Source organism: Anser brachyrhynchus, assembly GCF_964034855.1.
Source record: "Anser brachyrhynchus genome assembly, chromosome: 17".
Lineage (NCBI taxonomy): Eukaryota > Metazoa > Chordata > Aves > Anseriformes > Anatidae > Anser > Anser brachyrhynchus.
The window spans coordinates 1,617,867-1,635,214 of record NC_137710.1 but is presented as its reverse complement, the minus strand read 5'-3'; the positions used below and the strand labels follow the sequence as shown (position 1 = coordinate 1,635,214).

Here is a 17,348-nt window from a genome sequence, read left to right as displayed (position 1 = left end):
TTTTTTTAGAATACTGTATCGTAACAAATTATTCTTAAAAATCATTTAGTGTGAAATTGCAGATTAATCCCATAGGGATGGGGTTTTAGTTCTCGTCTAGCCACTTGGGAGCATACAGATGGTGAATCTGAGTTTTACAATGGGCACAATCACTGATTACATGCATGGATGTAACGGACAAAAAGGCCTTCCTCACGGCTAAGGTAAGGAAAATACACTGGAGGTCCTAGTGCCTGACTTGGTCAGAAAAAGCTACATTTTAAAATGCCTTTACAGTTTAAAAGTTCTATAACTCATATCCCAAACACAGAGAAACCTGCTTTATACACCTGTTAAGATGCCTTTTTTAATTTCTAAGGAGATTACTACTTTTCTTATTTCCTTTTCTTTGTGTTGTGTATTCAGGCAACAAAGAAACAGTGATTCCTGCGGTAGGAGTTTGGCAGCTTCTAACCATCACTGCCCTTCTTACTAAAACTAATTCCTGGTGTTCTTTATTCAGTTGTTGTGGTCTGTGTGAAGAGTTGGTAGTCTGCCCTGTAAGAAAATAATCTTTATCCTCATGAAGATGATATCGTTGCCCTGTGGAGCCTACTCACTGATCTTAATGCGAAATTGTTAATACTTAGGAACAAAACCCATCATACTGAATCCGGGTGGGTTAGGGTAAGGTGTGTCATCAGAAAGAGAAACTGCTTTGCTGGTATATTTTTATGGATTTAAGATGTCATTTTTAGAACAGCATGTTGCTGAAGAATGCTAAAGTTTAGAAAAAAAAAATAGAGATAGCTGATCTGTTTACCACAACCTCAACCTTTCTTATTGTACTTATATGCGTCTTAGAATTATACTAAAGTGCTAAATGAAGCCATGCATTTGACAGGTAATTTCTTTTGAGGCTGAAATGATCTCACTGCTGTATTTTTACAGAGCGCCTGAAAGAATGGGCCCGGAGCTTCTAAATGCCACAGTAACGCAGATAATACAGAGCCATTATTATATGCACTTTAAGAGCTGGCAAAACCACGAAAACGGGCCCACTAGGAAATACAAACCCTGCCAATCTGTTCATAATTTATCCACTTAAGCCTAAGCATAGCACAATTATACCTGTGTGAGTGGACTACGAGAGTATTTTGCCTTGATACATATCTATTTGGGGGCAAAACATAGTTTATAGATAGTGTAATTGTGCAGTACAATGGTTGTTATATACAATATTATGAAGCAAGTGTTGTGACAAGAGATTTCTGGTTGGCTGGCACGTGTTCCACCACTTCAAATGTCCAACATAATTGCCTTTATCGCTGTCTGTTAGCAAATTTTAATTTGCTCGAAATTTCATTAACAAGAAAGTGATCTCTGAGAAATGTAGTTTCAGTGCGTACCTAAATAGCCTCCAGCAAAATAGTTACTTTCAGAGATATAGCATCTAATGCAAGCATAGAGAAATGAGAAAAATCAGGATGGAGGCTAAAACGGCCTCCCCGAACCATTCTGTTATCTGTAGATATGGTGGTGTGGATAACAATTAGCACCAGCATGTGTGGAAGGTGGCATCATCTGTACTTAGATACATGATGAAAATCTGTTGGTGTAAAGGGTTGGGATTAAAACGTATTGTTACCCTGACTTTTGAACATCATTTTATTTCAAATAAAAGATAGCACCCATAGAATGTCAGGGTAGTACCATAAGTGTGTAAAGCTCAAATACAGCATGGTAAAGGACTGAACATTTGATATCCATTTTCTTCATAGCTTCTGCAAATCTTACGTGAATATATAAATAGTTTTTTTGCCTGTGTTCTACCTCATAAAGCAAATCTACTTTCCTTCCAGTCATTGAAGAGCACCGGCTGTTTTCTGGAATTTCTCATTCTGGCTATGTGAGTATTTGCATAACTCTAACTTTACAGGTGGAAGTATTCTGCAGAAACCAACAGTGCGCTAATTCCTATAAAGTCAGCGAGACAATCCACATGAGCGAAGATAAGCACGTACATATTTTTCTAAGGATCTAAGACTGAAAATGTATAGTCCCTTCCCTTAATAAGGCCATCATCAAATTACCATAACCAAGAAGTGGTTATTTCTGTTATAAATAGCTTCTCTGGCAGGTGTCTTGCTACCTCAGCATCTCTGTTCTAAACAATATCACAGTGACACAGAAATCTAATTAAACCATTTCTGCACCTTCCCTGACCAAAATTTAAGATTTCAGTAATTAGAAGAGCCCACAGTACAGACACGCTGTTTCATCAGATTTTAGGCTACGAGACTTAAAACTAACATTTTCAAAAGCATTTCATGGTTTGAAAGAATGGTCAATTAACCTTCAGTTTCCTGTGGGGAACCCTGCAAAGAACTGTCAACAGTTCAGTTTGGAGAGATTTGTCCAGTGACCTACAAGGCCACTAAGTTCACGAATGCATGTAACAGTGTCATCATAGATTTGTTTCCTGGGTTACTATCACAAGAGAATAAACCGATTGTTTGGCAGTTTCTGCTACAGTACGGAGGTGACCAAGTGAATGATGGGAGGTGCCCCGGAGCTATGATGCACTCCAGTATAGCCTGTTCGAAACTAGAACCACTCAACAGGAAAAAAGAAAACCTCCGATATCTTCAAGATGAATTGTGTGTCTCTTTCTCTTTCCTCTGTAATGTTTCCTTTTTTTTTTTCTTTCTTTTTCTTTTTTTTTTTTTTAGGATGGGGCCAGGGGGAATTCATCGACTGCCTGCTGAGTTTCTTTGTCTTTTGAAACCTCTTCAAGTGCCAGTGTAAGATAAACGTTTGATTATTCTGGTGGTGACAGTCTTCAGATTTAAGCGATAGCAACATCTCACTTTTTATTCCAAATTAAGGGCATTCTGTGGAGCATCAGAAATCGATTCTGAAGATGCACCTGCTGAAGAAAGTCAGGCATATGCACTCTGAGCCCCTTAAGAAAGATTATACCGTCAAGCTACAGTGAGCTGATTTTATTGTGAAATTGAAAAGAAACCAAGGGTCTAGTCCTGGCCACTGAAGTCAGAAGAATCTCTGGTTTCATGAGGGAGGCAGAATTAGCCATAAATAAAACTGTCTTTTATATGGGATTTGATACATGTACATTGAAATCTGTCAGATGGCATTTGGCTTTGCTTTTACTTCAGTGCTGTATAAACATGTAGCACCATTTTGCAAGCCAAAAAGAGAAGTGATTTTTTTTTCTTTTACTTAGCATTAGAATATTATGCCTGGCCAACTTGGCGAATGGAAGGTTGATGTATTCATTCTCATCCCTAAGAACTAAGAATTTTCACAAAGTTTACAGACTGTCTTTTAGTGCATCATATTTGTCTTTTAGTGTTAAATTTGGGTTTCATTATCTCCATTTCAGGTGAAGATTTAAAAAAAAAAAGAAATCTAATCCAAATGCCTTTTCTCCTCACCTTTTTCGTTTTCTTGGTGTTTCCCATGCATATTGAGTACAGGTGCACTGAGGGAATCAGATGCTTTGTTCTTTCTCATTGGTTTTATGTTCTGCTTGGGAAAAGCAATCTTAGAGAATTTAGGCTATGGTCATTTTGAGGTCTCCAGCGTGCAGCAGCTCAGAGGAGCAGGCTCTCCTCAGCCTGGCTGTGCTGCAGGCTCTCATCCCACAACATCCCCTGTTGCTTGTTCCAGGCTACTGCAGTACCCACGTCCTGTGGGATGCCTCTGCTGCTTGTCCTGCTGCAACGGTAACTCGGGACAGCTGGGGGAAAGCTGCTTAGTGGGAAGGAAAATGAGCTCCTGAGTAAAGAGAAACTGGAGGAAAAACAAGTCTTTAAACTAGTTTATTATTATTATTTTTATTTAAATGATTGCAAGTAACATAGCACAAATACAGTTCTTTTCCTAGTGCTGTCATAGACCATACGTATAGCCTTGCATAGTCACAGATTTTCACATTTTCTTAAGTATTTACTAATACTGTATGTCTTTGCTAATTAAGTTAGTAACTCATTATCAGCACATGTCAAAAACTGCTGAATACCAGGCTTTGAATTAAACCAGACACCCAAGGTAGGAACAACAAAACTAGAAACAGATTTACTGCATGGTGTTAAAAATGTGAACTTCAATTCCTGAAAAATATGTTATTTGGAATTACTCACTGAAATATCTGGTTAGATGAGTTCTGCAACATAAAAATAGAGAGCAGCATAACGTGGTGATCTGTGGCTTGGCTAATTCTTGTGTAAAGCAGCTAATGCCTGTTATTTCTGTGCTAGGACTTCATTAGCTTTTTATAAAATTTTCAGATACTTTGATAGAAGAGGCTGTAGAAATTCAAACATATCAAAAATTTGCTGTTGCAATGAAGGAAAAATAAAATAAATTTCCTTACAGCAAAAAATGATGAATTCAACTTGGCTTGCTTCCACAAATCCTGATGTTAACACTGAAGAAAACTAGGCTTTGACTTTGAAATGTTGCGGAAACTGAACTGTAAGAAACCTCTTCCAGATCAACTGCTTGGGAAATACAGCATCTTTTTGTTACGAGTGCCTTGAACTCCCTTCAAAGTTGGGAATTAAATTCAACTACATATTAAATCTTCATACTTCAATATGCCAACCCACTTTAAATATCTGTCATGATGAAGTGAATTTCATTGTCACAGTTTTTCATGGTGCTTAAATTTGTCTTTCAAAGGTGTTATATACCTGTGAGACTCGCAGGATGAGAACAAGACAGAGGAATAGGAAAATTTCACGAAATATGCCTCCTGGCATTGACCAAAGTCATAAGGCTCAACTGAGAATGAAGCTAGCAAAACATCTGATTCTTCCAGCTGAAGGGTGCAACAATAAATGTAGGTAATAATGCTTTCTGGGGGGTTAAAATGCACACATAGATACGTGCCTATATGTACACGCATGTATACAAATGCATATTTCCATGACATGTTGACTGTGGAATACTGACAGCTTCCTGAGGTATCTCTGTGTACTCCGAAATTCCCAGCAGAGAATGATAGCTGTGTGTCCTAAGAGCAGTTTGGGTACTGAGTGCAGGTGATGTGTATTGCTACGAGTAACAGAATTCTCCAGAATCTCCGTGCTTCTGTTTTCCCATGTGCTGCATGACATGAGCTGGTATGTTGGTTTTGTCTGTTTGTTTTTACACTATATCATTGCTAAGGATTGTCATTGAAAACTATGCCCAGTTCTTTCAGGTGTTACACAGGTGCAGAGAGAGCTGTGGTGCAAGCTCCAAAGATCTTCCTGCCTGTGTTAATTCCCATCTGGGTATAGCCTTTGAGTAGTGAACACATGTATGGACCAAGTTAGGGAGGTTGTCACCCAGAGCCTGGGGTTGCTGCCTTTCACTGCATTTAACCAAGAGAAGACACTGGAAGAAGGAAAAAAAAAAAAAAGTGGTCCTTTGTATTGCCAGTAGCTCTACACTGTGTTTTAGCAGTGTGTTTGTGGTGTTCTAATGTGGCCGTAGAGGGTCTCTTCTCGATGTTCTTAATGTACAGGAAGGGAAGCATAAAGGAAAATAATGGATCAAATTATAAATTTGTGCATTCTTTCAGCACAAAGAGTAAGGCTCATTGTGGAGAAGCTCAAATGCTCAACAATTCTTTCTTCAGAAGTCACAGAGAACAGATTTAAAATGCAAAGCATGACTTTGCAGGCCTGTACATGTAAGGGGGGAGGGGACCAGAGGATAAAATGCCATCGGCAGCATGTTGCACGAGCATCGTTAGACATTGAGAAAGATATCATTAGATTAAAAAAGTGTCTTCACAGAGAAACAAAAGGCGAGCCAAGGCACGGCACGTCAGGATTGCCCAACGCGAACTTCAGAGTCATTGCTGTTGACAATAGATGCACAGGCAAGCTTTGCCTCGGAGAGGTTATGAATTCCAGGCAGGGGAAAAGTGGTTCTAACAGACGCTGACTGTCATTGTAGCCGAATAAACAGTCAACAGTACTCTGCATCTCCCTCTCAGTTCAAGATTAATTACTCATCTAAAATGACAGCTACTGTCTAGTGCCTAAAAGTTGTCAGGGGCTGTATCATCCATTCATGTTTCTTCAGGGACAAATGGCTTCTTTGCTCTCAGGCTCAATTTTGAATTTGCCTGACTGTTCAATGACATCTTGGGAAGTGCTTAGCAAAAGCTGACATATTTTTCCTATTTTTATGGCTGAGGCTGAAGAGGAAGTACTCTGTTCATCATAAATAACATCTACCAAGACAGCTAGGTTTCTTAGTATATCCAAGTTAACTTTCATGGTTTTATTTTTTATAATGCATAAAACAAAATCTCAGCCATTTTAGTAGAATCTTTGGTACATCACATAAAAATATTGGTCCTTCTACACCGTTGAAAACTGGTACTGGAATATGAAGTTAGGCATTTATTTTTGCAGTTTTTCTTTCATCTTGTCAAATAGGTTTAACTTTTCTGCGATAAATATTTTGTTCGGGTGAAGTGGGCAGTTTAATGATTAGATGAATTGCAATATACGTGTATGTAACAGAAAAAGAGAATCTGTTGGGGTTATTCATGTGCTTTTGGATTTGATTTACTTCCTACTTCCTTATTTAATAACTGGGTTCCTTAAGACTCCTTAAGCTTGAGTGACCCATGTTTTGTTGCCAGGTCTATTCCAATGACCCCTGCCAAGACCCCTGCCCCAGTTCGTCTATCAGACAAAAATGAATCTATTCCAGGAACTATCAGTTCCCATTATCTCTAATTGAGCCTGACAGTTGGAGACAGGCCTCATTATTTTTAATTGGGCCCTATAGTTCTAGAGTTAAATTAAACACAATTTAATGCAGATAGCCCGTATGCGTTGGTATGGTAGAGTCAAATTGTATTTTAAGTTTAATGAAACAACAGTTTTTGTTTCCAGGCTTCACTTTTACATCGTTTTATTGCTTTGAGCTCTACATTATTTAAAACTTGCATATTGCACGACGATATGTAGGTTAATTAGTATCTGACCTGAACAAGCACCTGTTGTACCTTATCACTACATATACTTTTATAGGGAAATTGAAAATGTAGGCATGAGGGGGTGATGAACAACTCTTTATTCTCCTATAAACTCAGCCCTTTTGGTGATAGCTTCATACAAAATGGTTAACATAGTTCTAAACAGATTTTCAGTCACTGATCGTGCAAATAAAAGAAAATACCGAAAGTTTCCCCAAAACTCCTAAGTGGAAATTTTATTTAGAACTTTAAAATTAAGATATCTGTTTATACCTCAGCAAAGGCATTTTTACCACTTCATAACAGAGAATCTATTCTGTTTCTGTCATGAAGCCAGTATTTTTGTAATTATCAAGTAGTGTTTTTCTGTAAGGACACCCTTGAATAAAGAAAGACTTAAACCATCCTGTTACACAGATGCGTGATACTCTAGATATTATAAATGATTTTGTACTGAATTTTCGTTAGGAAGGAACATACCAACCCACACTGAAGAAGGGGTCAGTCTCACAATCCTTACTCTAGTAGTCTTAAGTCATACAAGAGTTTGTAAAGTCCTTCTCTGTGCTCTTTCTTAGCAGCATATAGTGAGTCAGCAGTGGAATGCAAGACGTCAATTTTTACTGAATCTGTAGCTTTGCCAGAATACATCACTCAAGCAAGTAATCCACCAATGATACTCCTCTTTGGATTGAAGACTTTGGAACCAAGTTTCCTAGTTACAGAAGGCTTTGATTAAATATTGGATTTTCCTTTAAACAGGTGAGGTTAACAGATAGTTCTTTCTAAGTACATTTGCAGTAATATATTTGCATTTGCTTTAGCTTCCTCTTCAGGTTTGCTTGACGGACAAATACATAAACTACAAAACTTCTCTAATGGGATGTGCCAAACATAATCAAAATCAAACTGGACACTTTTTTCACAAAATGTGTAAGTTTAGGAATCCAAGACAAGTATCCATCTGTTTGGAACAGTAGTGACTAGACTTCTTAAGAGCTCAGTCATCTTGCATTTAATAATTATATATTGTTTGTTTAATTAACAGATACTTAGTCATGGAAATTATGTCATCAAGCCTATAGGCTGAGTTTGTCCTAAAGAAAAAGAACAAGGATTACCCAATGTTTATATAGTCACTGCACCATTCTAACTGCTTTTCTTGGCTTGAGTGTAGGCATCCATTCCAGAACAAATGTCAATTATGCCATCTCTTAGCTGTCTCTAAAATTTCTTCTGAAGCATGTTATACTTGGAGCATAAACTAACGTCTGAATGAATACTTTTTTTGTCTATTATACTAGGCAGAACCTCTAGTTCTTTTTCCCTGCTCTGCTTTTTTCAAACAATAGTGCCATCACACATGAAAGGTCTACTCTACCTTCATTCCTCCTATGGAATGCATCTCCTTTCTGCTGTTAGATGCCGTTAGAGTTTTTAATTTTCATTTCAATTTATTTCATTTGCAGAGATGCATGTTATATTTGAGAGCAACAGTAGGGAATATTTTCCGTGCTTAAAGTCTGACGGGAATCTCAGGTAACATTGGTGGGAGGACATTGGCGTAGCTACTGTTACACACTTCTCCCCCTTGCAGCTCTTTAGGGAATGCTCCTCAACTGCAGTGCACACACTGCATTCCCAAACCCCAGCACACAGCGTGTCCTAATATCCATCAGCCTCATGCGGCTTCATGCTGCCACATCTCCCTACCCCACACACCCCAAGACCCTGTGTCATGCTGCTCCTCGTGGCTGCACACACAAGTCCATGTTATCTGGCCTTCTTGTGCACTGCAGCACCCTTGCAAATCCAGCAGCTGCCGCAGCACAGCATTTCCAGCATGTTCAGTTCCTCCTCTCCCAGGACAGGACAGGGCTTCAGTAACTCCACTTCGCAGCACGTCCTTCTGTGGCATAGCCAGACTGCATAGAGCTCCTCAAACCACCTTGTCTTCTTCCCCCCTGAAGTTAGTGGGCTAAATTGGTGGGAAGTTGGCTTAGATGAGTGAAAAAAATTGGTACAGGTGAGAGGGATGGAGGTTAGCAGCAGGGAGAGAAACCAGTGCTAGAGAGTGGAAGGGCAGAGCAGAAGCCTGCCAGACATAAGGCACTGACAGTGTTTAGGCAGCAGGGCAGAAGTTCCCTCCCTCTGTTATAGGCAGAAAATGGAGCTGGTGGTTGTGTATAATTTTTCCACAAAATATCTTTAATTGAAGTAAAAAACATTACAGAAAATAGTATTTTTTTAGTCCAAACAGTCATCTGAAAGCATATCCAATAGGATCCCTGGAATTAATTTTTCATGCCCACATTCAGTATGCACAAGCTACTTTAGACATAGCTAAATGCATGAGCTTCTCAGCTCCTCTACTCATTAGGTATTTTTGTTAGCTTTAGCTTGGCCAGCAAAAAAACTCTCTTTTCCTAGCACTGCAGGAGGTCCCTGCTGTGACAGGCTAAAATACCAAAAGATACAAGGGGTCTGTCATATGCTGTTGTCCTTTTGATTGAACTTGGAGAGAAAAGGCTTTTGTATAGCTAGTGGCCAGTTAGCCAGCACACTCCTAATATTATAGGCACAGATTTAGTGACCTGCGTGAGAAGTGAGTTTGGAATAGATTTATTACAGCTTTATGTGCCCCTAGAAACCTTATATCTATCTTTGGCATTTTTAATGGCTTCCTTGTACGTTGGCATTTGGGCACCGAGCAACAATTCACATTTGAATATTCACAGCAGCCATGCAAGGCAGAGGAAGTATTGTTAGTTGTGTTTTACAGATGTGGAAGTGAAGCTTTCAGGGTGTGTTTGTGTGATACAGCACAATGCTATGGACAGACCGAGAAGAGGTAGACCCAAGTGGCTCAGATCCTGAAAAGCAGACCAGTTTCTGTGGTGTTTTTTCTGTTGTTGTTGTTGTTTTTTTTATATATATACATATGCTTGCTTTGTGCTGCATTGTTGTCATATGTGCAGTAGGCATAATGACCCCTTTCAGCTACAGAGCTAAAATACTTCACGTGTCACCCCCTCTGTTGCTAGCAGAAGAACAAAGCTAAAAAATTGCTTCCATATCTGTCAGGCTAATTACCTTGTGTATGTTTCAGCACTACAGTCAAGCCATGGCATTGCTTATTTGGTATATTTCTGTCTGAATGCTTTCCAATTTAGGGTGAAACTTTGAATCCTTGGTCTAAGAAATTCACCCCAATTTCAAGTTTAAGCAGAAGGTTCTGTTTATTTCAAAAGAAGTAAGTGAAAAGGAGGGTTTATTGTACTGCACGGTGCAATGAAACAGGTATAGACAGCACTTTGTCAGACATGATTTTATCTGTTTTTCTAGATTGCCAAGTCCAAGAAAAGACTCTGAGACCCAGACCATAAGATGGTAGGTCGTCCTGGATTTTAAAGCTTCCAAATACCATTCTGAGCAATGGCAGTAAGAATTCAAACGTAAACCGAATCCCATTTAACAGGTAGGAGAACTGAGGCAATCGGTGAATTGCTCATTAGGATGTGTCATATTTGTATGGATTTCTCGTTTGCGTTGTGAAGATGAAATTTTTTTATGGGGTATGTTCACAATTCCACTGCTTGCACAAAACTACCCAGTTGCTCCATAAACTTCATGGATTGTCATGGCCTCGCCAGACTGATACTAAAGAACTGCAAGAAAAAAAAAGAAAGAAAAAAAAAAAGGCTTCTGTTTGTAACATTCTCTTTTCAGCAGGGCTTTTAAGGTTAAGGCCTTCTGGCTGTCTGAGCGACTGCCCGAGCTCTGTCAAGTAGCACTGTGTGCAGACAGCACATCTTCAGCTCAGCATCGCTGAGGTTGCTGGCTGCACCTTGGGTGCAATGTGAAAACAGTGTGTGTTGAACTTACAGGGATGGACGAGTCTTGCACCACGAAATATTTGATATTGTGTGATTGTAATATTAGTGTCAAAAGGAAGCACATTTAAAGCACAGAACAGGTGTGAGATCTCAAAGAGAGAGCAGGTTTCAGTCTTGCTATGTGTTACTGGGATCAGATTATCTCCTGTTTGTTTGTTTCCTCTCAACTGGCTTGGGAAGAATGCGGGTTATAGACAAAATATGTTGAGGATTTAATTTAGCTGGTCAAAAATACTATTTTCAGATGTTAAAACTGAGGCTGAAGGAGAGGTCTGAGCTGCTGTTTTGAAAGGACAGGACTTTTTTCTCAGTGCTCTTCAGCCGTCATTGGCCCAACAATGATGGGAGAGACTCAGGGCCTGATGGATCTGCCCACACTACCTTCTGACATCACAGGACTCCTGTACCTTGTCTGCTAGCCTGCTCTCTGCTTTAAATAATACATACAGGAAAGAGCCGTATAATTCACTCAATAGTTTATGGTTACATAGAGAACAGATTAAAAGGGAAAATGAAAATAATTTGGGGATTTTTAACAGAGCAGTAGAGCAGTCCTATTTATACTTGTGATGTTTGGAGTTAATGAGCTCAGGGTGAATAATTGATAACGATTTTAAAACAAGCAAGAATTCAATTAAATATGAACAAGAGGAGGCTGAGCATGCGGTAAAGAATTTCTCCTTCCCTTTTGACTGCAAACAATCCTTTTAGATCTGGTCACTAAAGACAACTGGCAATGAAATGGGTGTGTGAAAGAGGAGGAAACCAGATATTATGTTACTTAAAAGTCATTCATCATGTCACAGGAAGGCAGCAATCTGAACTCCTGAAATGAATAATCGCTGAAGGTGATCTCTCTACACAAAGGTACTGTAGCATGAAGCCACTTCCAACTGCTAAAATATTCGTTCTGTAATGAGGCCAGTTACCCAAGTGCACTATGTCCAGGGAAGAACAGAACATATTAAAATGATTTCCTGTGTGAGATATCTCCATGAACTATCTGTAGGCACGGACTTACTGCTCTATTGTGCAAGCGGGAATGCAGTGCAATATTCTCATCTCTGTTTTTACCAGTGTGAATGCTGAAGGAATGCAGGATTCTCAAGACTAAGTTGTAAAAACTGTTTTCTTCCTATTGAAGAGCCCCATTCCTATCTGCCTATCAGCACATTGATTCCAAGTAAAATTAATTGTCATTTTGCGTTTGTCAGCGGAGAGTAGTATTTCCTTCCGTCCTATAATTCCGTGTCTGCTTTATCCTACTTTGTGTGAAACAGTTCTTCAGCATTTCTTACCAAGAATGGATGGCTTGAAAACATCTATTTGATATTATAGCTGGTAGCAACGTTGAAGTTGTAACTGTCTGAAAGAGCAACAATGCTTTTGTTGGTGATCAAGGTAACAGCACCACTGCACATTAAAACAAACACTCAGTACCATTCTTCTGAAAATGTACTGCCTTGTCTTTGTGAAGACAGTGACTTTGGGATGAGGATGGGCACAAAAGCTTTTGTCAGCAAAATAAGTGATTGCAAGGGAACAATAGTTGTAAACACTTGCTTCTAAGAGTGTAGAAGCACAAGCATTCTTTGTTTTTCCATCTCTTACAACATGCAGTGATACACTCAAGTTCACTCTGACGTCTAGCCCAGCATAAACTGAGGAATTTTCCTAAGTGGTTTCTGCACTGAAGTCAATAATACAAGTTCATATGATTTTCATCTATGTATTATACTGTGATACTATATTAATTTTCTATTTCCCTTTCCCTTTCCTGGAATGTGCTTGAAGATCTAAATCGAGTGGCTTTGCAGCATTTATCAGTATTTCCTGTGATGCAAATGTACACAGAAGATACAGAAGTTAGTCAGGACTGTTAGCATCACCTTTGCTGCTGCTTAGTTTTCTGACGTTAGTACTCATCACTCCTTGCTCTACATAGCTATGCACATTGCTGCTTTATTGGGGGAGCATGGACACCACATAAATATGCACATGCACCTTGGATGCTCCATGTGATATGTAATAGGGAACGGGCTAGATCAACCTGAAAAAAATAATAGTTGTTCTCTGTCTTTCTCTATTTATCTAAGCAGCTGTAGAAATTGATTGAAGCTCAAGGTCTGATTTTTCATCAGCTAATACGTGTGGGACTGAGTATGAGGACAGTGCTACGAGGATGCCAGCAGAGGTAGGACTGCCTGTCCTTAGATCTGGTTGCAACACATCAGGATCCTGTAGAAGAAAAAGAGAGAATACAATATGTGAATGTGAGTGTCGAGTACTCATTCATTATAACATCGTTTTGATTCTGTTCTATTTAGGGTGAGTCTGTATCCACACCTGTGCCCTGCACGTTATACAGCAGGGTTAAAAGATCATAGAGGTTGCAGTAATGCAGGAAAGTTAGTGAAATGGACTTTCTGAGTTGGAATCACATTAAAGATTCATGTGTAGTCTTAGCATCTGTTCCTCCTTTGTAGGATATCTGCACTTTTAATTTTTAAGCATGTCTTAGCCTCAACCTGGGAAGAGAGATACTATAACAAAGGGATATACATTATTAACCTTAGAGCTTCCATCTTCAGTCAGCTCCTACAGACTGGTGTTCAGGGTTCTGGACAAGCAGATGAGCACGCACCAGCCAGTCTGCAACACTGGCACGGTCCTGGATTGGGCTGACTCCGGGGGCAGTTTTAATGGAGCAGATATATGCAGTCACTTATTTTGGTAGCTGTAATTAACAGAAAATATTTATACCGACTAATCAAAGATCACTGGTGTCTGCAGTGTAACCTCAAGGAAGATACAGTTTCAAGTTCTTATCTTGGAAAAGTGGCTGCTATGCCTATGCAAGTACCCTAGGACAAAAGTCCCTGACTCACAGCGTAAATTATTAATGGTATTCTGTTCAGGTGAGAACGTAGTCTCCTACCTAGCTGCACAGTGTTACGAAGGACCATAAACAAGTTCAAAGCACCTTTTGAATGGTTTAGCTGGAATAATTGTTAACAGCTGAATTTAACAGCATTCAAGATGGATACCCAGGTAACTTTAATTATTAGTGGGTGTAGTGATAGATCTGTTAGCAGCTAGAGATGTAGTTCCAATTTCTATTAACTGCGTTAGCAAATATTTGAGTAGTGCATTTCCATAGGCTAGGTGATGCTATAATGATTTTGAGCTACTATTTTTTATAAAGAACACAACTATATAATTCAATCACAAATATCTAGACTCATTTCAAAAACTTTGTGGTGCAAAAGTGAGCGTGTGTTGCATTTATCTTGGACGATACGCCTTCAGCAGTAGGAACTACTTTCAGCCTCAATACCTGTATGTTCATAAATGTGCACCTTCCCTCTCTGCTGGCTAATTTAATTTAGTGGACTTTGACAAAGAAATTTCTTGGAAGCTGTGACTGGGGTGACATTTCACTTGCATGCTAATGAGGTCTTGACAGAGGAGATGACAGATGGAACTCCAGGATCAAAACAGCTACTTTTTTTTTTTTTTTCCAGCAGGATATTAACATTCAAAGGTTTGTAACAGCTCTTACAATTAAGTTGCACGTTTCTAGGTATCTGCTGATGACTTTCTCTTGACATAGATTGTAGCAAAACTTCTAGGGAAAATTCCGTAATACCTCCGTAGATGGCATGCGTCATTAACACAGACTGTTTTCTTAAATAGTCCGGTTTAGTTTTTCTAAATCCTTTGGAAGTTCTGAAGCTGACCTGTTCAGACAGTGGTCGCAGTCTTGATGTGGCATTCTTTGCCTCCGGCAATCTCCATCAGATCTCATCACAACACCTGGTGATGGTTTTTGTAGGACAGACCTCCACGTAACCTTGACATTCTTGGTCCAGAGCTTGTAAGCAAGTGAATGACATTGTGAAATTCCTGTGATCTGCCTGGCAAACGTTCCACTTGCTGCAGAATAACTTTGTTAATCCTCCATTTATTTACTGAGCATCGGTGTGTTGAGACCTGCTCAAAGGGAAAACGATGCCTTTGCACATCCTTTTCTCCTCTTCCCTGTAGAAAATGGTTCTCTGTGTTTGACAGGGACAATGAGTTCACACTCAGGAAATGTCTCATGAAGGTCAGTTGTGCAGCAGAGGTGGTGTCCGAGGAGGAACTGCAGTTGAAAAGCTTCGCAGAGAGCTGCTCCATCAACTGATTGGGCTGGAGAGAGTCAGCTTGGCACACGAGGGGAGGGAGGCCCTTGCGGGCTGGGGGGATGCCTGAAGTGAGGAGTGGCACTGAGGCGCTGGGGAGGGATGCTGAAGCGACGGTGGTCAGCTGCGAGCAGCAGCACGGAGGGAGCAGAGGTGTGAGCCGGACTGGAACTGTGCGACTGGCCCCGTGAGGACCAAATGACAGAGCTCGATGCCGAAGCCAAAGAGAAGTAAGCAAATTATTCCCGAATAAAAGGTGGCGGAGGCAGAACGTAACAGAGCATTTAAGCTGCATATTCTGAGTCAGACAGAGAAATACAGTAACCAAAGGCAAGACAGAGGATTTAATTTTTAATTAGCCGTAATTAATTCCTTCCCCATCTTATGTCTGGTGAGAACACACAGTGAAAGGAAGTAATATCAGTTTTGCTTCAATGTGTCATAGTGCCATTCAGAGAGAGAGAGAAAGGAATGCATTTTAGTCAGTTGAAATACTGCCTGCTAAACTCGGAGATGATGTCTGGCTGTGCAATGATCCTGTTAAATCTGTTGGGGTTTTGCTTATTGCAACACTGAGAGCTTTTTACTTTCCATGTGATTTTCAGGGCTGCTGCTCTATAGTGCATAGTCTACGTGAATGAGAGACAGCTGAGCCCTCGTTCGGTGATCCAGATTGGCTTGTACTTAAGTGTAAATATAAGGATAATTCATGGGATGTGGTAGGTACCTTGCTGTTGAGGTTTCGAACTGATACAGGAATGAGGGAATTTCTTTTTAATAATAGTTGTAGAAGGCTTGAGAATAATTCCTCCCCAGGGGAAAAAAAATATTAATAATAATTTTTCAATTAAAAAAAAAACACTTATGTTTCCTAGTTAATGTATATTTGTTGGACAGATCCAGACTTATGAACAGCTTTTAGTAGCTGGGGCCTTTTGGAACTGTTGTGAGAGTTCCCCTTTCCACTCTTATACTGCTTGACAGGTATTTGATGTAAATTACAGTTATCAGACAAAAAAAAAAAGCATGCTTGAAAGAAAAATCATTTGCTCACGTCAGATAACCCCATGCCTTTTCTTTGGCCCTACTGATGTTAAACCTGCTTGTTCTTTATTCATCCTCCCAGGAAAAAAACAGGCAAGACGTGCATTTCTCGTTCCAAAAAAAAAAACCCAGAGCAGAATACCCTGCTCCTTCTTCTCAATTTGTCCTTTTGAAGGTCAGCTTTAAGGACCGTAAAATCAGCACAGTAATCCTAGTGGTACCCCTGAGTAATTCCTCAGGCAATAGGCTTTGCGTATCCTCGTCCTGTATTTCACAAACTCCCGAGCTCCAGTGTTGTGACAGGGCTTGCAGTGTCCCCGGGCCCTCCCGGCATGTCGCATCCTACTTGTTCCTGGAACAGTTCGTTAACTGGCTGTAATCCACCGGGGACAGGAGCAGCATCTTCCTATGGGATAACCGTTTAACTGTGGGTTTGCAAAGGAGCTGCAAGGCTGGAGGAATTTCTCCTGATGAAAAACCAGGGTTTCTGTCCTCTCTGCCTGGCATCGACGAGCTCTGGGCTCTGGTCTGGTTGGACAGGCAGCGAGCGAGGCGGGCGCGGGCAATGCGCTATGGGCTCCTCGGGGGCACTGCTCTGGTGTCTGGGGGAGGGGATGCGGCCACCTGCCACGGAAAGGGAGATTTTACAAACATAATGAAAGGCGAAACAAAGAAGACATTATCTGCCATGTGAACTGTTGAGGACCAAACAGCAACTTGCATATGGTTTGAGTTTGGCACAGCCTTTATTTGTATCCTCAGACAGGGCTCCCTATCTACTTATTTACTGTATTAATGGCAGGAGACAGAAATACAGCAAGTGGGCTGAGCACGTTCATTACTGCGATAATTGTTGTTTCGTAGAAGCCAGGACAGCTGAGCACTGCACAGAGCCCTGACTCTGAGCACATCGATGGCTGCAGGTGGAACACAAGAGCAGATTTACTTTTCAAGGCAAACAGGAACATACACTTTAGCAGTAATACTTTCTGATCCAGCCAAGTGTGTAAATCCAAGAGTTTCGTGCCATCTTATAAAATGCCGTATAGTAAAATACAAAAGCACCTGCTGATATATTGGTCTCACGTTTGTTAGCCTGCAGTTATGTTACCATCTCACTTTTGAAAGCAGTCCTACTATTCAGTTAGGGTTTATTTTTAAAAATTCAAGTATTCTATACAAAAATTTGCTTGTAGCAACCACCTTTTTGTATATTCTTTCTTCTCTTATCCCTGT

The 17,348-nt window shown here is 40.1% G+C and overlaps 1 long non-coding RNA gene across 1 annotated transcript; it reads left to right on the top strand.

The window, feature by feature from the left end:
• The first annotated feature begins 2,723 nt into the window (after nt 1-2,723).
• Nucleotides 2,724-15,780, top strand: LOC308179340. Its single transcript, XR_013940335.1, has 7 exons — nt 2,724-4,053; nt 4,687-4,846; nt 7,567-7,750; nt 8,458-8,527; nt 10,334-10,466; nt 11,596-15,298; nt 15,674-15,780. It is a non-coding gene; the product is annotated as an uncharacterized lncRNA (long non-coding RNA).
• Nucleotides 15,781-17,348: the final 1,568 nt, after the last annotated feature.